Source organism: Oratosquilla oratoria, chromosome 18 (assembly GCF_046742065.1).
Source record: "Oratosquilla oratoria isolate Oo_2021 chromosome 18, ASM4674206v1, whole genome shotgun sequence".
NCBI classification, from domain to species: domain Eukaryota; kingdom Metazoa; phylum Arthropoda; class Malacostraca; order Stomatopoda; family Squillidae; genus Oratosquilla; species Oratosquilla oratoria.
This window is the reverse complement of record NC_134794.1, coordinates 4,497,197-4,520,997: the sequence shown is the minus strand read 5'-3', so window position 1 is coordinate 4,520,997 and position 23,801 is coordinate 4,497,197. Positions and strand designations below refer to the sequence as shown.

Below are 23,801 nucleotides of genomic sequence, written 5' to 3'. Positions count from 1 at the left end.
ACGCGCATTCCTGTCTGGCCTGCTTAACCCGAGGTTGACCCAATCCAATGCAATTATAAGTAATTATGCGCCACGGGGAGCTGCCCATGCTATGTATATATACGGCTTCGGGCCACATGTAAAACTAGTTTTGACCCATCCAAGAACTCACCAACCCTCTGTCCTTCTCTTCGTAGCGCCTCCTCCCCCCGCCCAAAACATTTTAATTTAAATGTTTCGATTCCCTCGTCGGCATTCATCTGTAAATAGATTTCCTCATATATGTCCCAATGGCAATTACTTGGTTCCGGAACTCTCCCTCTCTGTTTCCCACTGATATTGCATCGTCTTGATACAGATATGATGTTAGTTTTCATATTTCATATTCCTTGACAAATATGAGTATTTTTCGTTTATTATAATTTCTTACATAATCCATACATGCGTATGTTGAACATACATGGTGACATCACACATGTCTACTGCAGTTGAAGCAGTGTCAGCTGTCTTGAACCTAATCGTAGCTGAGACGCAGTCAACACAGGGGACGCAGCACAGAACAAAGGCAGATATCTTCTTGCTGAAATGAATAACAGTTTGAACTTCTCTGCCATTCAAAATACTTCTAGATGTGCTACTTTAGTATTTCAAGTGAGAGAGAAAGTTCAAACTGTACTTCAATTCAGGAGCATGAATTCTGCCTTTGTGCTGTGCTGCGTCGACTGTGTCGCCTACGTCACAGTTTGTGCCTGGCAGACTGCCCTTACCGGGCAAAGTCCGCAGACTCTGCCCGCGAAGGTGTCCACACGGCTGGCGATGGTGGTTGGAGGTTAGTTGGCCGCAAACAGAGGTTGGTAGTGAGTGGTTCAGTGCGGTACGATAACCATGGTTCCCGCCATACTTGAAAAGAAGGTAGCACTTTACAGCTTATAATTTGTGCCAGCTCCTGACTTATGAGATGTGGCCTTTAACCTCATCTCTCTCCGATGTTAGTTTCTGAGAGAAGCTAATTTCTTTTTCACATGACTCTCACATCTGCTTATTGTCTGTGCTATGTGCTTCAATGTTGCAGCACGTTTGTCTCTATTTTTATAATCAAAACAATTCACATTCCTTAAACATTCCTGAACTCGGTATAAATCAATCAATGTTGCGGTGTCTTGTCGAGACCAGTATACACTAGTATTAGGTGCGAACATGGTGGTAACTTCGGTCTGTACTAAGCGGGTTTGCTAACTTTGCTCGCACCTCACCTCGTGCGTTTGGCAGCGATATCAGCCCTCCATCCACTGCCCGCAAATGGCGCCGGGAACGGACAGTTTGATGGTTAGCCCGCTGAAATTGCCCGTTGTCGAGCAAAGCCCTCGTGCCCGGCGGACAGTGCCCGACCGTGTGGACGTGGCATTAGGCTAAGACGAGTCTCATCTGCCTCGTGTTCTTTACCACACTCGTTCAAAGTCGCCAAGAGTTCATATTTTCATTCTTTCTCCAGATCTATGAGTACGAAAAACGCCATTATTCTTCCTACCTCTATCTAGTTTCATTTGACTAACCTGATATGAATGATTTATGACCTGAACCACATTTTATTTCTCCCGGGGATAAAACGTGGATCTGCTTGTAAAACTAGAAAGGGAAGGTAGCGACCCCGTGTGTGATATAATCATTTCTAGATGATACTTGTATCAGCTTAATTTAACAAGTGCTTTGTCGGTTAAAAGGGCTTATTGTGCTCACCAGGACTCGAACCTGGGACCTTCTGTGTGTGAGACAGATGTGATAACCACTACACCATGAGCACGTGGACAGGATACAGTAGCTGTTGGATTTTGAGCTTATTTCAATAAATGCATTACACGTTATACAAATGGTGTTCATGATTATGACCTAAATGTCGTATCCACAACCCATTTTCTCTTTCTCTCTCTCGAATGCAAGTTAAAAGGCTAATACTGTTAAATGAAATAGGGCATTATACTGCTGGTAGGGAATAATGAGGAGCGAGGCATATAAACAGGTTACATGACATAGTTCTTCAACTACCAACGTGCTCATGGTGTAGTGGTTATCACATCTGTCTAACACACAGAAGGTCCCAGGTTCGAGCCCTGGTGAGCACAAGTAAGCTTTCTTTTCTGCTTGTCACCGTTGGACCCTGAAGAACTATGGGATACTATCAGACTTAAAAATCTGACAGCTACCGAGGAGTACATTGGAGAGCTTCCAATGTCGAGGAGTGGTGTGGCGTCGCGTTAGATACTGGGAAATATAGAGATAAGTCCAAGCAGATTAGCTGAGGGCCAGGACCGGTAAAGGACTTTGAATTGATGGACTAGGATTCTCTTAAGAAGGGATAAGGAGAAGAAGGTCGGAGAAATCGCTTAGGATGTCGAGGGCCATCTAAGTGTGAATGACCACACACTTGTTTACTGAACCCTAAAGAAACTCCATTACAAAATTGTAACCCAGTAAAGCATTCTACGGACAGCTGATCAGCAGCTAGTATCAGGCATGGTTGGATGTAGAGATGTATGGGCTGAGTACGCGACTAATACTCCGGGCGATGAAGTTTGTAGGGTCTTTCATCTTGTAAATACAACATGACGCGATTTGGGGGCACGCACTGTATTGACAACGTGGTCGCACTCTGACGCACATTCCTTCTTAGCCTGCGTAACCCGAGGTTGACCCAATCCAATGCAATTATAAGAAATTATGCGTCACGGGGGCTTGCCCATGCTATGTATATATACGGCTTCGGGCCACATGTGAAACTAGCTTTGACCCATCCAAATAAAGGACAAGAACTCACCAACCCTCCGTCCTTCTCTTCGTATCGCCTCCTTCCCCCGGCCAAAATATTTTTATTTAAATGTTTTCATTCCCTCGTCGGCATTCATTTGTGAATAGATTTCCTCATATATATCCCAATGGCAATTACTTGGTTCCGGAACTCTCCCTCTCTGTTTCCCACCAATATTGCATCGTCTTGATACAGATATGATGTTAGTTTTCATATTTCATATTCCTTACCAAACATGAGTATTTTTCGTTTATTATATTTTTTTATATAATCCATACGTGCGTATGTTGATCATACACGGTGACATCACACATGTCAACTGCAGTTGAAGCACTGAGACGCAGTCAACACAGGGGACGCAGCACAGGGCAAAGACAGACTTCTTGCTGAAATGAAGTACAGTTTGAAGTTCTCTATCACTTGAAATATTTCTAGATGTGCTACTTTAGTATTTCAAGTGAGGGAGAAGTTCAAACTGTACTTCAATTCAGGAGCAGGAAGTCTGCCTTTGTCCTGTGCTGCGTCGGCTGCGTTGCCTAAGTCACAGTTTGTTCTTAAGCTGACAAGTCTCATCTCCCTCGTGTTCTTTACCACACTCGTTCAGTGCGGTACGATAACCATGGTTCCCGCCATACTTGAAAAGAAGGTAGCACTTTACAGCTTATAATTTCTGCCAGCTCCTGACTTTTGAGATGTGGCCTTTAACCTCATCTCTCTCCGATGTTGGTTTCTGAGAGAAACTAATTTCTTTTTCACATGACTCTCACATCTGCTTATTGTCTGTGCTATGTGCTTCAATGTTGCAGCACGTTTGTCTCTATTTTTATAATCAAAACAATTCACATTCCATAAACATTCCTGAACTCGGTATAAATCAATCAATGTTGCGGTGTCTTGTCGAGACCAGTATACACTAGTACTAGGTGCGAACATGGTGATAACTTCGGTCTGTACTAAGCGGGTTTGCTAACTTTGCTCGCACCTCACCTCGTGCGTTTGGCAGCGATATCAGCCCTCCATCCACTGCCCGCAAATGGCGCCGGGAACGGACAGTTTGATGGTTAGCCCGCTGAAATTGCCCGTTGTCGAGCAAAGCCCTCGTGCCCGGCGGACAGTGCCCGACCGTGTGGATGTGGCATTAGGCTAAGACGAGTCTCATCTGCCTCGTGTTCTTTACCACACTCGTTCAAAGTTGCCAAGAGTTCATATTTTCATTCTTTCTCCAGATCTATGAGTACGAAAAACGCCATCATTCTTCCTTCCTCTATCTAGTTTCATTTGACTAACCTGATATAAATGATTTATGACCTGAATCACATTTTATTTCGCCCGGGGATAAAACGTGGATCTGCTTGCAAAACGAGAAAGGAAAGGTAGCGACCCCGTGTGTGATATAACCATTTCTAGATGATACTTGTATCAGCTTGATTTAACAAGTGCTTTGTCGGTTAAAAGGGTTTATTGTGCTCACCAGGACTCGAACCTGGGACCTTCTGTGTGTGAGACAGATGTGATAACCCCTACACCATGAGCACGTGGACAAGATACAATGCAGTAGCTGTTGGATTTTGAGCTTATTTCAATAAATACAATACGCGGTTATACAGATGGCGTTCATGATTATGACCTAAATGTTGTATCCACAACCCACATTCTCTCTCTCGAATGCAAGTTAAAAGGCTAATACTGTTAAATGAAACAGGGCATTATACTGCTGGTAGAGAATAATGAGGAGCGAGGCATATAAAGAGGTCATATGACATGCTTCTTCAACTACCAACGTGCTCATGATGTAGTGGTTATCACATCTTTCTAACACACAGAAGGTCCCAGGTTCGAGCCCTGGTGAGCACAAGTAAGTTTTCTTTTCTGCTTGTCACCCTTATGGACCCTGAAGAATTGTTGTGGGATGCTATCAAACTCAAAACTCTGACAGCTAACGAGGAGTGCATTGGAGAGCTTACAATGTCGAGGAGTGGTGTGGCGTCGTGTTAGATACTGGGAAATATAGAGATGAGTCCCAACAGATTGGCTGAGAGCCAGGACCGGTACAGGACTTTGAATTGATGGACTAGAGTTCTCTTAAGAAGGGATAAGGAAAGAAGTAGGTCGGAGAAATCGCTTAGGATGTCGAGGGGCATCTAAGTGCGAGTGACCACACACTTGTTTACTGAACACTAAATAAACTCCATTACAAAATTGTAACCCAGCTGAGCATTCTACGGACAGCTGATCAGCAGCGAGTAACAGGCATGGTTGGATGTATGGGCTGAGTACGCGACTATTACTCCGAGCGATCAAATTTGTAGTCTTTCACCTTGTAGATGCCACATGGCGCACTTTGGGGGCACGCATTGTATTAACCACGTGTTCGCAATCTGACGTCCATTCCTGTCTGGTCTGCGTAACCCAAGGTTGACCCAATCCAATGTAATTATAAGTAATTATGCACCACGGGGGCTTGCCCATGCTGTGTATATATACGGCTTCGGGCCACATGTAAAACTAGCTTTGACTCATCCAAATAAAGGACAAGAACTCACCAACCCTCTGTCCTTCTCTTCGTAGCGCCTACTCCCCCCGGCCAAAACATTTTAATTTAAATGTTTCCATCCCGTCGCCAGCATTCATCTGTAAATGACTTTCCTCATATATATCCCAATGGCAATTACTTGGTTCCGGAACTCTCCCTCACTGTTTCCCACCAATATTGGATCGTCTTGATACAGATATGATGTTAGTTTTCGTATTTCATATTCCTTACCAAACATGAGCATATTTTGTTTATTATAATTTCTTATATAATCCATACATGCGATTGTTGAACATCCATGGTGACATGTCAACTGTAGTTGAAGCAGTGTCAGCTGTCTTAAACCTAAACGCAGCTGAGACGCAGGCAAAACAGGGGACGCAGCACAACAAAGGCAGATTTCTTCTTGCTGAATTGAAGTACAGTTTGAAGTTCTCTATCACTTGAAATACTTCTAGATGTGCTACCTCAATATTTGAAGTTAGAGAGAAGTTCAAACTGTACTTCAAATCAGGAGCATGAATTCTGCCTTTGCCCTGTGCTGCGTCGCCTGTGTTGCCTACGTCACAGTTTGTTCTTAGGCTGACGAGTCTCATCTCCCTCGTGTTCTTTAATACACTCGTTCAAGGACACCAAGAGTTCATATGTTCACTCTTTCTCAAGATCTATAAGTACGAAAAAAGCCATTATTCTTCATATCTCTATCTAGTTTCATTTGGCAAACCTGATAGGAGTGATTTATGACCCGAATCACGTTTTATTTCGCCTGGGGATAAAACGTGGATCTGCTTGTAAAACGAGAAAGGGAAGGTAGCGACCCCTGCGTGATCTAATCATTTCTAGATGATACTTGTATCAACAGCATTTAACAAGTGCTTTGTCGGTTAAAAGGGCTTATTGTGCTCACCAGGACTCGAACCTAGGACCTTCTGTGTGTGAGACAGATGTGATAACCACTACACCATGAGCACATGGACAGGATACAATAGCTGTTGGATTTTGAGCTTATTTCAATAAATACAATACACGTTATACAGATGGCGTTCATGATTATGACCTAAATGTTGTATCCACAACCCACATTCTCTCTCACGAATGCAAGTTAAAAGGCTAATACTGTTAAATGAAACAGGGCATTATACTGCTGGTAGGGAATAATGAGGAGCGAAGCATATAAAGAAGTCATATGACATGCTTCTTCAACTACCAACGTGCTCATGGTGTAGTGGTTATCACATCTGTCTAACACACAGAAGGTCCCAGGTTCGAGCCCTGGTGAGCACAAGTAAGTTTTCTTTTCTGCTTGTCACCCTTATGGACCCTGAAGAATGGTGGGATGCTATCAAACTCAAAACTCTGACAGCCAACGAGGAGTGCATTGGAGAGCTTCCAATGTCGAGGAGTGGTGTGGCGTCGTGTTAGATACTGGGAAATATAGAGATGAGTCCTGACAGATTGGCTGAGGGCCAGGACCGGTACAGGACTTTGAATTGATGGACTAGAGTTCTCTTAAGAAGGGATAAGGAGAAGTAGGTCGGACAAATCGCTTAGGATGTCGAGGGCCATCTAAGTGCGAGTGACCACACACTTGTTTACTGAACCCTAAAGAAACTCCGTTACAAAATTGTAACCCAGCTGAGCATTCTACGGACAGCTGATCAGCAGCTAGTATCAGGCATGGTTGGATGTAGAGCTGTATGGGCTGAGTACGCGGCTAATGCTCCAAGCGATCAAGTTTGTAGAGTATTTCACCTTGTAGATGCTACACGACGCGCTTTGAGGGCAAGCATTGTATTGGCCACGTGGTCGCAATCTAGCGTGCATTCCGGCCTAGCCTGCGTAACCCGAAGCATGGTTGGATATAGATATGTATGGGCTGAGTACGCGACTAATACTCCGAGCGATCAAGTTTGTAAAGCCTTTCTCCTTGTAGATACCACATGGCGCACTTTGGGGGCGCGTATTGTATTGACCACGTGGTCGCAATCTGACGCGCATTCCTGCATAGGCTGCGTAACCCGAGGTTGACCCAATCTAATGCAATTATAAGTAATTATACGCCACGGGGGGTTGCCCATGCTGTATATATATACGGCTTCGGGACACTTGTAAAACTAGCTTTGACCTATCCATATAAAGGATAAGATCTCACCAACCCTCTGTCCTTTTCTTCGTAGCGCCTCCTTCCCCCGGCCAAAACATTTTAATTTAAATGTTTCCATCGCCTCGCCAGCATTCATCTGTAAATGACTTTCCTCATATATATCCCAATGGCAATTACTTGGTTCCGGAACTCTCCCTCACTGTTTCCCACCAATATTGCATCGTCTTGATACAGATATGATGTTAGTTTTCGTATTTCATATTCCTTACCAAACATGAGTATTTTTTCGTTTATTATAATTTCTTATATAATCCATACGTGCGTATGCTGAACATACATGGCGACATCCCACATGTCAACTGCAGTTGTAGCACTGAGACACAGGCAGCACATTGGACGCAGCACAGCAAAGGCAGACTTCTTGCTGAATTGAAGCACAGTTTGAACTTCTCCGCCATGTAAAATGCTTCTAGATGTGCTACTTTAGTATTTCAAGTGAGAGAGAAGTTCAAACTGTACTTCAATTCAGGAGCAGGAAGTCTGCCTTTGTGCTGTGCTGCGTCGACTGTGTCGCCTACGTCACAGTTTGTTCTTAGGCTAAGACGAGTCTCATCTGCCTCGTGTTCTTTACCACACTCGTTCAAAGTCGCCAAGTGTTCATATGTTCATTCTTTCTCCAGATCTACGAGTACGAAAAACGCCATTATTCTTCATATCTAGTTTCATTTGGCAAGTCTGATAAGTCACTGTCCAAAATTCGTTATTTCCTTCTTTTCTTAAATCCAAATAATAGTGGTTTTTTAGTGCAAGTCTGATAAGATTGATTTATGACCCGAATCACGTTTTATTTCGCCCGGGGATAAAACGTGGATCTGCTTGTAAAACGAGAAAGGAAAGGTAGCGACCCCTGCGTGATATAATCATTTCTAGATGATACTTGTATCAGCAAGATTTAAGTGCTTTGTCGGTTAAAAGGGAATATTGTGCTCACCAGGGCTCGAACCTGGGACCTTCTGTGTGTTAGACAGATGTGATAACCACTACACCATGAGCACATGGACAGGGTACGGTAGCTGTTAGATTTTGAGCTTATTTCAATAAATGCAATACACGTTATACAGATGGCGTTCATGATTATGACCTAAATGTCATATCCACAATCCACTTTCTCTCTCTCTCTCTATCTCTCGAATGAAAGTTAAAAGGCTGATACTGTTAAATGAAATAGGGCATTATACTGCTGGTAGAGAATAATGAGAGGCGATGCATATAAAGAGGTCACATGACATACATTCTACAATACCAACGTGCTCATGATGTAGTGGTTATCACATCTGTCTAACACACAGAAGGTCCCAGGTTCGAGCCCTGGTGAGCACAAGTAAGATTACTTTTGTGCTTGGAACCCTTATGGACCCTGAAGAATTGTGGGATTCTATCAAACTAAAAAATCTGACAGCTACCGAGGAGTACATTGGAGAGCTTTCAATGTCGAGGATTGGTGTGGAGTCGCGTTAGATACTGGGAAATATAGAGATGAGTCCTGACAGATTAGCCGAGGGCCAGGACCGGTACAGGACTTTGAATTGATGGACTAGAGTTCTCTTAAGAAGGGATAAGGAGAAGTAGGTCGGAGAAATTGTTAAGGATGTTGAGGGCCATCTAAGTGCGAGTGACCACACACTTGTTTACTGAACCCTTAAGAAACTCCGTTCCAAAAATGTAACCCAACTGAGGATTCTACGGACAGCTGATCATTTCTAGATGATACTTGTATCAACAGGATTTAACAAATGCTTTGTCGGTTAAAAGGGTTTATTGTGCTCACCAGGGCTCGAACCTGGGACCTTCTGTGTGTTAGACAGATGTGATAACCACTACACCATGAGCACATTGACAGGATACAGTAGCTGTTGGATGTTCTGCCTATTTCAATAAATACAATACACGTTATACAGATGGCGTTCATGATTTTGACCTAAATGTTGTACCCACAACCGACATTCTCTCTCAAATGCAAGTTAAAAGGCTAATACTGTTAAATGAAATAGGGCATTATACTGCTGGTAGAGAATAATGAGAGGCGATGCATATAAACAAGTCACATGACATGCTTCTTCAACTACCAACGTGCCGTATATATACATAGCATGGGCAACCCCCCGTGGTGCATAATTACTTATAATTGCACTAGATTGGGTGAACCTCGCGTTACGCAGGCTATGCAGGATTGCGCGTCAGATTGCGACCACGTGGTCAATATAATGCGTGCCCCCAAATGGCGCCATGTGGTATCTACAAGGTGAAATACTCTACAAACCTAGTCGCTCGGGGCGTTAGTCGCGTACTCAGCCCATACATCTCTACATCCAACCATGCCTGATACTAGCCGCTGATCAGCTGTCCGTAGAATGCTCAGCTGGGTTACAATTTGTAATGGAGTTTCTTTAGGGTTCAGTAAACATTTGAGAAAGAAAGAGAGAATGTGGGTTGTGGATATGACATTTAGGTCATAATCATGAACGCCATCTGTATAACGTGTATTGAATTTATTGAAATAAGCAGAAAATCCAACAGCTACTGTATCCTGTCCATGTGCTCATGGTGTAGTGGTTATCACATCTGTCTAACACACAGAAGGTCCCAGGTTCGAGCCCTGGTGAGCACAATAAACCCTTTTAACCGACAAAGCATTTGTTAAATCCTGTTGATACAAGTATCATTTAGAAATGATCAGCTGTCCGTAGAATCTTCAGTTGGGTTACATTTTTGGTAGGAAGTTTCTTTGGGGTTCAGTAAACAAGTGTGTGGTCACTCGCACTTAGATGGTACTCGACATCCAAAGCGATTTGTCCGACCTACTTCTTATCCCTCCTTAAGAGAACTCTAGTCCATCAATTCAAAGTCCTGTACCGGTCCTGGCCCTCAGCCAATCTGTCAGGACTCATCTCTATATTACCCAGTATCTAACGCGACGCCACACCACTGCTCGACATTGAAAGCTCTCCAATGTACTCCTTGGTAGCTGTCAGATTTTTGAGTTTTATAGAATCCCACAATTCTTCAGGGTCCATAAGGGTGACAAGCAGAAAAGAAAACTTACTTGTGCTCACCAGGGCTCGAACCTGGGACCTTCTGTGTGTTAGACAGATGTGATAACCACTACACCATGAGCACGTTGGTGTTGTAGGATGCATGTCATGTGACCTCTTTATATGCATCGCCTCTCATTATTCTCTACCACCAGTATAATGCCCTATTTCATTTAACGGTATTAGCTTTTTAACTTTCATTCGAGAGAGAGAGAGAGAGAGAGAGAGAGAGAGAGAGAGAGAGAAAGTGGGTTCTGGATACAACATTTAGGCCATAATCATGAACTCCATCTGTATAACGTGTATTGCATTTATTGAAATAAGCTCAAAATCCAACAGCTACTGTATCCTGTATACGTGCTCATGGTGTAGTGGTTATCACATCTGTCTAACACACAGAAGGTCCCAGGTTCGAGCCCTGGTGAGCACAATAAACACTTTTAACCGACAAAGCACTTGTTAAATAAAGCTGATACAAGTATCATCTAGAAATGATTATATCACGCAGGGGTCGCTACCTTTCCTTTATCGTTTTACAAGCAGATCCACGTTTTATCCCCGGGAGAAATAAAACGTAATTCAGGTCATAAATCACTCTTATCAGGTTTGCCAAATGAAACTAGATAGAGGTAGGAAGAATAATGGCGTTTTTCTTACTCGTAGATCTGGAGAAAAAATGAACATATGAACTCTTGGTGACTTTGAACGAGTGTGGTAAAGAACACGAGGGAGATGACACAGGCGACGCAGCACAGGGCAAAGGCAGACTTCCTGCTCCTGAATTGAAGTACATTTTGAACTTTTCTCTCACTTGAAATACTGAAGTAGCACATCTAGAAGTATTTCAAGTGATAGAGAAGTTCAAACTGTGCTTCAATTCAGCAAGAAGTCTGCCTTTGCTGTGCTGCGTCCCCTGTGTTGCCTGTGTCTCAGTGCTACAACTGCAGTTGTCATGTGGGATGTCGCCATGTATGTTCAACATACGCACGTATGGATTATATAAGAAATTATAATAAACGAAAAAATACTCATGTTTGGTAAGGAATATGAAATATGAAAAACTAACATCATATCTGTATCAAGACGATGCAATATCAATGGGAAACAAAGAGTGAGAGTTCCGGAACCAAGTAATTGTCATTGGGATATATATGAGGAAATCTATTTACAAATGAATGCCGACGAGGGAATGGAAACATTTAAATTAAAATGTTTTGGCCGGTGGAAGGAGGCGCTACGAAGAGAAGGACAGAGGGTTGGTCAGTTCTTGTCCCTTATTTAGATGGGTCAAAAATAGTTTTACATGTGGCCCGAAGCCGTATATATACACAGTATGGGCAACCCCCCGTGGCGCATAATTACTTATAATTGCATTGGATTGGGTCAACCTCGGGTTACGCAGGCTATGCACGAATGCGCGTCAGATTGCGACCACGTGGTCAATACAATGGGTGACCCCCAAATCGCGCCATGTGATATCTGCAAGGTGAAAGACTCTACAAACTTGATCGCTCGGATTATTAGTCGCGTACTCAGCCCATACAGCTCTACAATCAACCATGCCTGATACTAGCTGCTGATCAGCTGTCCGTAGAATGCTCAGCTGGGTTACAATTTTGGTAAGGAGTTTCTTTAGGGTTCAGTTAGCAAGTGTGTGGTCACTCGCACTTAGATGGACCTCGATATCCTAAGCGATTTGTCCGACCTACTTCTCCTTATCCCTTCTTAAGAGAACTCTAGTCCATCAATTCAAAGTCCTGTACCGGTCTTAGCCCTCAGCCAATATGTCAGGACTCGTCTCTATATTTCCCAGTATCTAACGCAACGCCACACCGCTGCTTGACCTTGAAAGCTCTCCAATGTACTCCTCGGTAGCTGTCAGATTTTTGAGTTTGATAGAATCCCACAATTCTTCAGAGTCCAAAAGGGTTTCAAGCAGAAAAGAAATCTTACATGTTTCTCACCAGGGCTCGAACCTAGGGCCTTCTGTGTGTTAGACAGATGTGATAACCACTACACCATGAGCACGTTGGTATTATAAGATGCATGTCATGTGACCTGTTTATATGTATAGCCTCTCATTATTCCCTACCAGCAGTATAATGCCCTATTTCATTTAACAGTATCAGCCTTTTAACTTTCATTCGAGAGATAGAGAGAGAGAGAAAATGGATTGTGGATATGACATTTAGGTCATAATCATGAACGCCATCTGTATAACGTGTATTGCATTTATTGAAATAAGGTCAAAATCCGACAGCTACTATATCCTCTCCATGTGCTCATGGTGTAGTGGTTATCACATCTGTCTAACACACAGAAGGTCCCAGGTTCGAGCCCTGGTGAGCACAATAAACCCTTTTAACCGACAAAGCACTTATTAAATGCTGCTGATACAAGTATCATCTAGAAATGATTATATCACGCAGGGGTCGCTACCTTTCCTTTTTCGTTTACAAGCAGATCCACGTTATATCCCTGGGCGAAATAAAACGTGATTCGTGTCATAAATCACTTATCAGGCTTGCCAAATGAAACTAGATAGATATATGAAGAATAATGGCGTTTTTCGTACTCATAGATCTTGAGAAAGAGTGAAGATATGAACTCTTGGTGGCTTTGAACGAGTGTGGTAAAGAACACGAGGGAGATGAGACTTGTCAGCTTAAGAACAAACTGTGACTTAGGCAACGCAGCCGACGCAGCACAGGTAAAGACAGAATTCCTGTTGCTGAATTGAAGTACAGTTTGAACTTCTCTCTCACTTGAAATACTAAAGTAGCACATCTAGAAGTATTTTAAATGGCAAAGAAGTTCAAACTGTACTTCATTTCAGCAAGAAGTCTGTCTTTGCCCTGTGCTGCGTCCCCTGTGTTGACTGCGTCTCAGCTGCATTTAGGTTTAAGACAGCTGACACTGCTTCAACTGCAGTAGACATGTGTGATGTCACTATGGATGTTCAACATAGGCATATATGGATTATATAAAAATTATAATAAACGAAATTACTCATGTTTGTCAAGGAATATGAAATATGAAAACTAACATCATAATTGTATCAAGACGATGCAATATTGGTGGGAAACAGTGAGGGAGAGTTCCGGAACCAAGTAATTGCCATCGGGATATATATCAGGAAAGTCATTTACAGATAAATGCTGACGAGGGGATGGAAACATTTAAATTAAAATGTTTTGGCCGGGGGGAGGAGGCGCTACGAAGAGAAGGACAGAGGGTTAGTCAGTTTTTGTCCCTTATTTGGATGGGTAAAATCTAGTTTTAGATGTGTCCCGAAGCCGTATATATACACAGCATGGGCAACTCCCCGTGGTGCATAATTACTTATAATTGCATTTGATTGGGTCAACCTCGGATTACGCAGGCTAAGCAGGAATGCGCGTCAGATTGCGACCACGTGGTCAATACTGTGCGTGACCCCAAAGCGCGCCATGTGGTATCTACAAGGTGAAAGACTACAAACTTGATCGCTCGGAGTATTAGTTGCGTACTCAGCCCATACAGCTCTACAATCAACCATGCCTGATACTAGCTGCAGATCAGCTGTCCGTAGAATGCTCAGCTGGGTTACAATTTTGTAACGGAGTTTCTTTAGGGTTCAGTAAACAAATGTGTGGTCATTCACACTTAGATGGCCCTCGACATCCTAAGCGATTTGTCCGACCTACTTCTCCCTATCCCCTCTTAAGAGAACATTAGTCCATCAATTCAAAGTCCTGTACCGGTCCTGGCCCTCAGCCAATCTGTCAGGACTCATCTCTACATTTCCCAGTATCTAACATGACGCCACACCACTCCTCGACACTGAAAGCTCTCCAATGTGCTCCTCGGTAGCTGTCAGATTTTTTAGTTTGATAGTATCCCACAATTCTTCAGGGTCCATAAGGGTTCCAAGCTGAAAAGTAAACTTACTTGTGCTCACCAGGGCTCGAACCTGGGACCTTCTGTGTGTTAGACAGATGTGATAACCACTACACCATGAGCACGTTGGTAGTTGAAGAAGCATGTCATATGACCTCTTTATATGCCTCGCTCCTCATTATTCTCTACCAGTAGTATAATGCCCTATTTCATTTAACAGTATTAGTAAAAGTAAAGTGATGAGATGTACAAGGGGTGAAAATGGCAGTAGACTGGAAATGAGCATTAAGGGAGAGCGACTGGAGGAAGTGGATAGTTGTAGATACTTGGGTGCAAATGTGGCAGGAAAAGGTGAAGTGAAGGTGGAGGTAGAATGTAGATTGAGAGAAGCGAGTAAATGCCTTGGTGGATTAAAGAGTGTAATGAGGAATAGGCATTTGGGAATGGATGCTAAGAGGAGACTGTATGAAGGAGTGATTGTGCCAACAGCACTGTATGGGGCAGAAACATGGAACATAAGAGAAGAAGAGAGAAGGAGTTTGAATGTGTTTGAGATGAGGTGTCTGAGAAGTATGATGGGGGTTACTAGGCTGGATAGAGTGAGAAATGAGGAGGTGAGGAGGAGAACAGGGGTGGAAAAGGAGCTGGGAGATAGGGTTGATGAAAGAATATTAGGATGGTTTGGACACATGGAAAGAATGAGTGAAGAAAGACTAGCAAAGAGGTATGGAAGGCAGATGTGGAGGGAGTGAACATGAGGGGACGTCCAAGGATAAGGTGGATGGATGGGGTGAAGGGGGCTTTGGGGAAGTGGGGAATGTCTGTTGAGGAAGGACGGGAGAGGACAGAAGACGGGTGAATGGAGAATGGTTGTATATGGATGATGTTCTGATTGCATGAGGTGGAATGGGTGGGCGGTGGGGGGGGTGGAGGTAGTATGTGCGAGCTAAATTTTGATGCAGCCCAAAGGGATTGCTCCCCGTCCTCTCCTTTTATGCAATGGGGGGACGGAGAGAGGGGGTCGCCGATTTAATGAAGCGGCCTTGCTGTGGATGTGCTGTGTCTTGTGACACTGCTTCTGACCCAGGGCAGTGGACAAGGTGCAGGGATGACCCGTCATCCAGGAGGTGCTCAGATAAGAGGGAGGGTGGAGGGGAGTGGAGTGTATTCAGGGATGGAATGGGTGGAAATTATTTTATGCCTTTCCCTTTTTGGCTACCTCCCTTGTAAGGGGGAAAAAGTCTTGGTATGTGTATGTATGTATGTAGTCTTTTAACTTTCATTTGAGAGAGAGAGAAAGTGGGTTGTGGATACAACATTTAGGTCATAATCATAAACGCTATCTGTATAACGTGTATTGAATTTACTGGAATAAACTCAAAATCCAAGAGCTACTACATCCAGTTCATGTGCTCATGGTGTAGTGGTTATCACATCTGTCTAACACACAGAAGGTCCCAGGTTCGAGCCCTGGTGAGCACAAGAAACCCTTTTAACAGACAAAGCACTTGGTGCCTTTGAACGAGTTTAGTGAAAAACACGCGAGAGGTGAGACTTGTCTTAGCCTAAGCGCAAACTCTGACGTAGGCGACACAGCCGATACAGCACAGGGCAAAGGCAGACTTCCTGCTCCTGAATTGAAGAATAGTTTGAACTTCTCTCTCACTTGAAATATTGATGTAGCACATCTAGAAGTATTTCAAGTGATGGAGAAGTTCAAACTGTACTTCAGTTCAGCAAGAAGAAATCTGCCTTTGCACTGTGCTGCGTCCCCTGTGTTGACTGCGTCTCAGCTGCGCTAGGTTTAAGACAAGTGACACTGCTTCAACTGCAGTTGACATGTCACCATGGATGTTCAACATACGCACGTATGGATTATATAAGAAATTATAATAAACGAAAAATACTCATGTTCGGTAAGGAATATGAAATACGAAAACTAACATCATATCTGTATCAAGACGATGCAATATTGGTGGGAAACAGAGAGGGAGAGTTCCGGAACCAAGTAATTGCCATTGGGATATATATGAGGAAATCTATTCACAAATGAATGCCGACGAGGGAATGGAAACATTTAAATTAAAATGTTTTGGCCGGGGGAAGGAGGCGCTACGAAGAGAAGGACAGAAGGTTGGTGAGTTCTTGTCCCTTATTTGGATGGGTCAAAAATAGCTTTACACGTGTCCCGAAGCCGTATATATACACAGCATGGGCAACCCCCCGTGGCGCATAATTACGTATAATTGCATTGGATTGGGTCAACCTCGGGTTACGCAGGCTAGACAGGAATGCGCGTAAGATTGTGACCACGTGGTCAATACAATGAGTTTCTTTAGGGTTCAGTAAGCAAGTGTGTGGTCACTCGCACTTAGATGTCCCTCGACATCCTAAGCGATTTCTCCGACCTTCTTCTCCTTATCCCTTCTTAAGAGAACATCAGTCCATCAATTCAAAGTCCTGTACCGGTCCTGGCCCTCAGCCAATCTGTCAGGACTCATCTCTATATTTCCCAGTATCTAACGCGACGCCACACCACTCCTCGACATTGAAAGCTCTCCAATGTACTGCTCGGTAGCTGTCAGAGGTTTGAGTTTGATAGTATCCCACAATTCTTCAGGGTCCATAAGGGTGACAAGCAGAAAAGAAAAGTTACTTGTGCTCACCAGGGCTCGAACCTGGGACCTTCTGTGTGTTAGACAGATGTGATAACCACTACACCATGAGCACACGGACAAGATGAAATGGACGCTGAATTCTGTGTTTATTTCAATAAATGCAATACATGTTATACATATGGTGTTCATGATTATGACCTAAATGTCGCAACCACAACCCTCTCTCTCTCTCTCTCTCTCTCTCTCTCTCTATATATATATATATATATATATATATATATATACATATATATACATATATATATATATCTGTTTCTACCTTTCTCTCTCTGTCTATATATCTCGTGTTTATACCTCTCTCTCTCTCTGTCTATATCTCTCTGTGTCTCTCTTTCTATGTTCCTATCTCTGTCTCTCCCTCTCTCTCTCTCTCTCTGTCTCTGTCTGTCTGTCTGTCTGAGATAGAATTGTCGTTTAGATAAAACTGATAAGAAAGGGCACAATAAGAGGCTCACACAACCCGCGCAGCATTGTCCGAAACTGCTTGGAGGTAAGAATACTAGAGCATTGATTTTGTGTGTATGAAAACGAAAAGTGAACGAAAACGGATAGTTCAGAAAATAAAGCGAATTTATGTCCCTTACATACAATAATGAAGGCATAATCTGTGTACATTGGCTTTGTTACCAAGTATAACATTTGGTAAAAAAAAAAAAAAAAAAATTATATATATATATATATATATATATATATATATAATATATATATATATATATATATATATATATATATATTATATATATATATATATATATATTTATGACTTGCCCCACAATATGGCGCAGTGCTCATGGTGTAGTGGTTATCACATCTGTCTAACACACAGAAGGTCCCAGGTTCGAGCCCTGGTGAGCACAGGTCAGTTTTTTTCTGTTCTTATCTAAAATGGCATTTGTTATCTTTAATCTTGGATAAACAGTTGAACAATTTTTTCGCTTGCTGTAGGGCACTCGTGGTGTAGTGGTTATCACATCTGCTTTACACGCAGATGGTCCCAGGTTCGATCCCTGGCGGGTGCAGAGGAGGATGACCTCGTTTAGCCTACAATGTGGGAAACGTTTACAGTCTCAAGTATAATTGTCCATACACTCTTTCCTAAAAAAATAAATAAATAAATAAAATAGAATTAATAAATAAATAAGGAAAATAATATAAAGATAAAAATAAATAGATAAAATTAAATAAGAAAAAATAAAATAAAAATAGAAAGTAAATAAATGAAAAATAGAAAATAGAGCAATAAAATAAAATAGAAATAAGAAAAATAAATAAAATAAAAATAAGAAATAAATAAATAAAATAAAATATAAATAAATAGAATAGTATAAAAAAATTAAAAAATCAATTGAAAAAAAAAAACGTGTTCAGGTCTCTAGCGTGGCCGTTGTACTAGATATCCCAAAGCCTCACTGTGTATCCACAGTTACAAATTTCCACCAGATTGTGCATCATAATTATAGTGTCCACACATTCATACAGTATAAAAAAAATGCACTTTTATACAAACAAGAAAACTGAACTTAAATATTTAATCAGTATAGGAATTGTACCTTCCGTGTTTACCTAAAACAGCTTTTAAACATTTTCATTTCAGAACAGTCGCCAAGGTCGTATAAAATATTTATTCGACAGAATTCAAAATTATGGTTCCAGATGTTTACGAGGCTTTCTGGGGACGACTTGGGCAGAATTACGAAGGATTACAAAGGCGGAGCATGCCGACAGAAGACCTTTTGGTCCATATCTAGGTCAGATGCGAAAAAAATCATAATAAAATAATAAATAAAAACTATAAAAATGTAAATAACAAATAAAATACATAAATACAATTTAAAGTTTATCACACTGGGCTTCCACGGGTTTCTCCATCACCGACAATTGAGAGTTCGTTTGAGTAAAAACGACTTCGGTTACAATATTTGAATTTTCAAATCTCCAAATATCAAATTATCTTTCTGTCGTATAAAGTAAAGTTGAATGATGAACTAACAGATTGTAAACCTATATGAATGTTAGACATAATGTTGAAATGTTCTTAGAGGAATCTAGATTTATTTAAGCGAAGTCACATTCTTGTTGTTCAAATGGAGGGAGGATGACGGAGGTAAAATAGCCCAGTGATGTAAGTTTTTAAATTTATTTCTTATATATATATATATATATATATATATATATATATATATATATATATATATATATATATATATATATGTGTGTGTGTGTGTGTGTGTGTGTGTGTGTGAGTAACCACTTGGAAAAATAAACTAACGAAGCAGAGCGCTTTCGTATAATTACATCTTCAGATCTTATACGAAAGCGTTCCGCTTCGTTAGTTTATTTTTTCTGCCGGTTTCTCACGCTTTTGTGAACATACGTTCTTATTTTTTTATTGCATATATATATATATATATATATATATATATATATATATTTATATATATATATATATGTATATATATAGACATATATATATAAAACTCATCATCCCACTTCCATGGTAGGTTTTTTTGGGTCGATGTTTGGGTCGACCTAAAATTCGACAGAAAGGGAATGAAAAATAAAAGCAAAATATATTTGGGGGGGAAAAGTGAAATTGAAAAATTATAGTGAGGGAGCGCAAAGTGACACAGATAACGGGAAGAGATAAGTAAAAGAAGGTCATAGAATTTAAGAACTTGAAAAAAGAATTGATAATTATTTGATTTGTGTGTAAGTGTGCGTGCGTGTGTGTGTGTGTGTGTGTGTACACCATGGTCTGGGATCACTTGTTGGACTTGTGATCGGCAGTTATTCCCCTCCCGGAAGAAGGCTCAGAGCACACACACACACACAACTTCCTGCCCACGAGAGTTGGAGTAACAACCCACATTGCAGCGATACTGAAATTCTTTCAGCCCTGGGCGGGGTTCGAACCCGGACCGCGGTAGTGGCAGTCGGGAGCTCTACCAACTGCGCCACGAGTTGTGTGTGTGTGTTCACCATGGTCTGGGATCACGTGTTGGACTCGTGATCGGCAGTTATTTCCCTCCCGGAAGAAAGCTCAGAGCTCATATATGACCGACCTATGGGTAATGCTATAACCTTACACGCACACACACACACCCAATTCCCTGCCTACGAGAGTTGGAGTAACAACCCACAGCGCAACGATACTGAAATTCTTTCAGCCCTGGGCGGGGTTCGAACCCGGACCGCGGTAGTGGCAGTCGGGAACTCTACCAACTGCGCCACGAGTTGTGTGTGTGTGTGTGTGTGTGTGTGTGATAAATCAGCGCCTTTACCCTTGGAAACAGTATCGCGCTGACATTTAAGGTCAGTGGAACTTAGGTATACTCTGTGCGCACCAAGGAGTCCGTTCAAGGTTTTGATATACGTCGTACCAAATCAACCTTAGTACATGCCTCTCTCTCTCTCTCTCTCTCTCTCTCTCTCTCTCTCTCTCTCTCTCTCTCTCTCTCTCTTATTTCCCATCTATATGCTATATGATTTTTCTTATATATTCTGTATATAGTAAAGGAAGTTGTATATTATAATTAGTATCATTTTAGGATTATAACAACGATTATCTATACCCTCTCCCACTTGTCTCTCCTGTTTGACACCTCGACGTGGCAACATGGCGAGGAAAAAGCGCTTTTGCCACGTGTCATAGAATTGATTCAAATCGTTTTTTATAATCTTAAAAAAGTGATACTCATCATACTATATAGATTCCTTTACCATATGCAGAATAAAAAGAAAAATAGATAGTACATAGATGGGGAATAAGATAGAGAGAAAGAGAGAGAGAGAGAGAGAGGCAGGCATGTACTTAGGCTGATTTGGCAGCATGGCCAGTAATAAATCGTGACGTAATCCATATCCTGAACGGACTTCTTGGGGCGCACAGACTATAGAAGCGAAAAGCCATTCTTCTCTAAATGGAGATGAGTCTCCAGTCACAAAGGAACGCTGCGTGACGCCGATCCGTAGGGATGATACTACTGAAGAACCTAAAATATGGAATGCATAAATCTTAAGGAGATGATACTCCATCACACGGGGTGCCTCAGTGGAAGGTTTGAAGTCTTTATGGGATGGGAGCAGGACTCGAACCGGGGCCTGCTCCACCCTCTAGTTCACTACGCCACGGAGCAACGACCATACGACAAAAAAAAAAAAACAAAAAAAAAAAAAATGAAACATACATATACTAAAGACTTTTTTCCCTTACACGGGAGGTAGCCAAAAAACAAAGGCATAGAAACAACTCCCACCCATTCCATCCCGTACATATTCCACTCCTCTCCACCCTCTTCCCTCCCTTTTATCTTGGCACCTCCTGGATGACGGGTCACACCTGCATCTTGTCCACTGCCTTGGGTCAGAAGCAACCTCATTTTAAGAGTCTGTTACGAAGATGTTTACCAACAGTCAAGCACATTTGAATAACATTGATATCAAAGGATTACAAAGGCGGAGTATGCCGACAGGAGACCTTTTGGTCCATAGCAAGGTCGGATGTGAAAAAAAATATATAATAATGATAAATAAATAAATTAATTAATAAAAATAGAAACCCTCAACCCCTCACTTGTTGGCAAGTCCTCAGGTCCATCCTATAGTAATGGATTAAAATTGAACACATTTATTTTTAAGAAGGAAATAGGCAAGAATTGGTTTACTAATAGGGTGGTCAACGAATGGAATAGACTTAGTAACCACGTAGTGAGCGCTGAAACTATCGGTTGTTTTAAGAAACGGTTAGACAACTTTATGGATGGGGATGACAGGTGGTCATGGACATGGAACTGCCTAGTGTAGGCCTTATGGCCTCTTGCAGTCTCCCTTATTCTTATGTTCCTATGTACCTCAACTTTATACAGGACAAGATCATAACCAAAGATTCTCTGGACACAGTTGACGTGGTGTCCGTTAGAGTAAAAACGACATCGGTTACAATATTTGAATTTTCAAATCCGTCATATATAGCAAAGCTGACCGTTGAGAGTTCGTTAGAATAAAAACGATTTCCGTTACAATATTTGAATTTTCAAATCTCCAGATATCAAATTATCTTTCCGTCATATATAGCAAAGCTGACCGTTGAGAGTTCGTTAGAGTAAAAACGATTTCCGTTACAATATTTGAATTTTCAAATCTCCAAATATCAACTTATCATTCCGTCATATATAGCAAAGCCGACAGTTGAGAGTTCGTTAGAATAAAAACTTTCCGTTACAATATTTGAATTTTCAAATCTCCAAATATCAAATTCTCTTCCCGTCATATATAGCAAAGCTGACCGTTGAGAGTTCGTTAGAGTAAAAACGATTTCCGTTACAATATTTGAATTTTCAAATCTCCAGATATCAAATTATCTTTCCGTCATATATAGCAAAGCTGAATGATGAACTTAGAGATTATAAACCTAGATACGAATGGTAAAGCGGCCCTACACGATCAATATTATTGCGCAATATTCCGTATTGTACAGTATCATTGACGGTGTATGGATGGATTGTGATGTTTGGGACAGAAGATAGTGATCTCTGGAACCCCTTAATCACGGCCCAAATGGCAGATGGTGTCGGACCAGTGTCAATATTATTGTACAATACGGAATATTGCGCAATAATATTGATCGTGTAGGGCCCGCTTTAGACATAATGTTGACATGTTCTTAGAGAAGTCTAGATTTCTGTTAGCGAAGTCATATTCTAGTTACTCAAATGGAGGTTGAAGTTAGGAAGTTGAAGGAAAAATAGCGCATTTCTTCCGCAGCAGAGCTGTGGGGAACAGTTCGAACCCCGTATGAAGCCAGACAACAGCAGCAGCAGAAATAATCCCTTCTGACGTCAGGGAGAGAAGTAAAAGGGATCTTTGTGCTCACCAGGGCTCGAACCTGGGACCTTCTGTGTGTTAGACAGATGTGATAACCACTACACCATGAGCACTGGTGATAGAAATGGTTCGTAATATAAATTTACATACTTTCCATTCCTTGACTTTCAATTTTTTTTCAGTTAACAGTTACAAATAAGAATTACATTAAATTATTTTCGTTACTCTTACCTTAACTTTCAATTTAGTTCGTCTATATTTTTATTTTTATTTTACTTAAATTGTTCACTTGACAAAGAACACGTTACATTCGAGTATCGTATTGGGTGTTGATCACGTGATCAGGGTCGACAAAGGGTAGCCATAGTCGCCACCTAGACGCCGTTATACTCGCTTACGCATAATAATAAAGGAGACTGCAAGAGACCATGAGGCCTACACCAGGCAGTTCCATGTCCATGACCACATGTCATCCCCGTACACAAAGTTGTCTAACCGTTTCTTAAAACAACTGATAGTTTCAGCGCTCACTACATGGTTAATAAGTCTGTTAAGAACCTCTACATGTGGGGTGTTAACTGTACGCATTTTATGCAATTAATGTATTTTTTAAAGAATTCAGTTACACCTCTACGGACCAGAGCCACTCTGCGTTCTCTTGCGATTTGGAAATTCGCCCCCATTAAAAAAAAAAAAAAAATTATGGTCATTTTAAACTTTCACTGTTCCTAAGATTTGTTACTCTCTTTGAAAATTTAGTTTATCACATATTTAGTGCAATGTTGTTCCCAAAGATGGAAGCACTGCATGTTGCTGAAATATACTAAAAACACTAATTTACTCCTAGCGTCGTCGATTTTCGTGTTTCGTTAAAATTTGTCAAATTCCTAACCGAGTATCGTAAGGACTG

At 41.6% G+C, this 23,801-nt stretch overlaps 20 non-coding genes across 20 annotated transcripts; 10 read left to right on the top strand and 10 right to left on the bottom strand.

Moving 5' to 3' along the window:
• Positions 1 to 1,707: 1,707 nt before the first annotated feature.
• On the bottom strand, positions 1,708 to 1,780 carry TRNAV-CAC (transfer RNA valine (anticodon CAC)). The gene has a single exon. It is a non-coding gene; the product is annotated as a tRNA-Val (tRNA).
• A 246-nt stretch (positions 1,781 to 2,026) lies between these two features.
• Positions 2,027 to 2,099, top strand: TRNAV-AAC (transfer RNA valine (anticodon AAC)). The gene has a single exon. It is a non-coding gene; the product is annotated as a tRNA-Val (tRNA).
• A 2,145-nt stretch (positions 2,100 to 4,244) lies between these two features.
• Positions 4,245 to 4,317, bottom strand: TRNAV-CAC (transfer RNA valine (anticodon CAC)). Its single transcript has one exon. It is a non-coding gene; the product is annotated as a tRNA-Val (tRNA).
• Positions 4,318 to 4,563: 246 nt separating this feature from the next.
• On the top strand, positions 4,564 to 4,636 carry TRNAV-AAC (transfer RNA valine (anticodon AAC)). The gene has a single exon. It is a non-coding gene; the product is annotated as a tRNA-Val (tRNA).
• Positions 4,637 to 6,213: 1,577 nt separating this feature from the next.
• Positions 6,214 to 6,286, bottom strand: TRNAV-CAC (transfer RNA valine (anticodon CAC)). Its single transcript has one exon. It is a non-coding gene; the product is annotated as a tRNA-Val (tRNA).
• A 240-nt stretch (positions 6,287 to 6,526) lies between these two features.
• TRNAV-AAC (transfer RNA valine (anticodon AAC)) lies at positions 6,527 to 6,599 on the top strand. Its single transcript has one exon. It is a non-coding gene; the product is annotated as a tRNA-Val (tRNA).
• A 1,802-nt stretch (positions 6,600 to 8,401) lies between these two features.
• TRNAV-AAC (transfer RNA valine (anticodon AAC)) lies at positions 8,402 to 8,474 on the bottom strand. The gene has a single exon. It is a non-coding gene; the product is annotated as a tRNA-Val (tRNA).
• Positions 8,475 to 8,726: 252 nt separating this feature from the next.
• TRNAV-AAC (transfer RNA valine (anticodon AAC)) lies at positions 8,727 to 8,799 on the top strand. The gene has a single exon. It is a non-coding gene; the product is annotated as a tRNA-Val (tRNA).
• A 439-nt stretch (positions 8,800 to 9,238) lies between these two features.
• On the bottom strand, positions 9,239 to 9,311 carry TRNAV-AAC (transfer RNA valine (anticodon AAC)). Its single transcript has one exon. It is a non-coding gene; the product is annotated as a tRNA-Val (tRNA).
• A 703-nt stretch (positions 9,312 to 10,014) lies between these two features.
• Positions 10,015 to 10,087, top strand: TRNAV-AAC (transfer RNA valine (anticodon AAC)). Its single transcript has one exon. It is a non-coding gene; the product is annotated as a tRNA-Val (tRNA).
• Positions 10,088 to 10,523: 436 nt separating this feature from the next.
• TRNAV-AAC (transfer RNA valine (anticodon AAC)) lies at positions 10,524 to 10,596 on the bottom strand. The gene has a single exon. It is a non-coding gene; the product is annotated as a tRNA-Val (tRNA).
• A 272-nt stretch (positions 10,597 to 10,868) lies between these two features.
• TRNAV-AAC (transfer RNA valine (anticodon AAC)) lies at positions 10,869 to 10,941 on the top strand. Its single transcript has one exon. It is a non-coding gene; the product is annotated as a tRNA-Val (tRNA).
• Positions 10,942 to 12,465: 1,524 nt separating this feature from the next.
• Positions 12,466 to 12,539, bottom strand: TRNAV-AAC (transfer RNA valine (anticodon AAC)). Its single transcript has one exon. It is a non-coding gene; the product is annotated as a tRNA-Val (tRNA).
• Positions 12,540 to 12,789: 250 nt separating this feature from the next.
• Positions 12,790 to 12,862, top strand: TRNAV-AAC (transfer RNA valine (anticodon AAC)). The gene has a single exon. It is a non-coding gene; the product is annotated as a tRNA-Val (tRNA).
• Positions 12,863 to 14,442: 1,580 nt separating this feature from the next.
• TRNAV-AAC (transfer RNA valine (anticodon AAC)) lies at positions 14,443 to 14,515 on the bottom strand. The gene has a single exon. It is a non-coding gene; the product is annotated as a tRNA-Val (tRNA).
• A 1,284-nt stretch (positions 14,516 to 15,799) lies between these two features.
• On the top strand, positions 15,800 to 15,872 carry TRNAV-AAC (transfer RNA valine (anticodon AAC)). Its single transcript has one exon. It is a non-coding gene; the product is annotated as a tRNA-Val (tRNA).
• Positions 15,873 to 17,047: 1,175 nt separating this feature from the next.
• TRNAV-AAC (transfer RNA valine (anticodon AAC)) lies at positions 17,048 to 17,120 on the bottom strand. The gene has a single exon. It is a non-coding gene; the product is annotated as a tRNA-Val (tRNA).
• A 732-nt stretch (positions 17,121 to 17,852) lies between these two features.
• On the top strand, positions 17,853 to 17,925 carry TRNAV-AAC (transfer RNA valine (anticodon AAC)). Its single transcript has one exon. It is a non-coding gene; the product is annotated as a tRNA-Val (tRNA).
• An 89-nt stretch (positions 17,926 to 18,014) lies between these two features.
• TRNAV-UAC (transfer RNA valine (anticodon UAC)) lies at positions 18,015 to 18,087 on the top strand. The gene has a single exon. It is a non-coding gene; the product is annotated as a tRNA-Val (tRNA).
• Positions 18,088 to 22,931: 4,844 nt separating this feature from the next.
• Positions 22,932 to 23,004, bottom strand: TRNAV-AAC (transfer RNA valine (anticodon AAC)). Its single transcript has one exon. It is a non-coding gene; the product is annotated as a tRNA-Val (tRNA).
• Between the last annotated feature and the right edge of the window lie 797 nt (positions 23,005 to 23,801).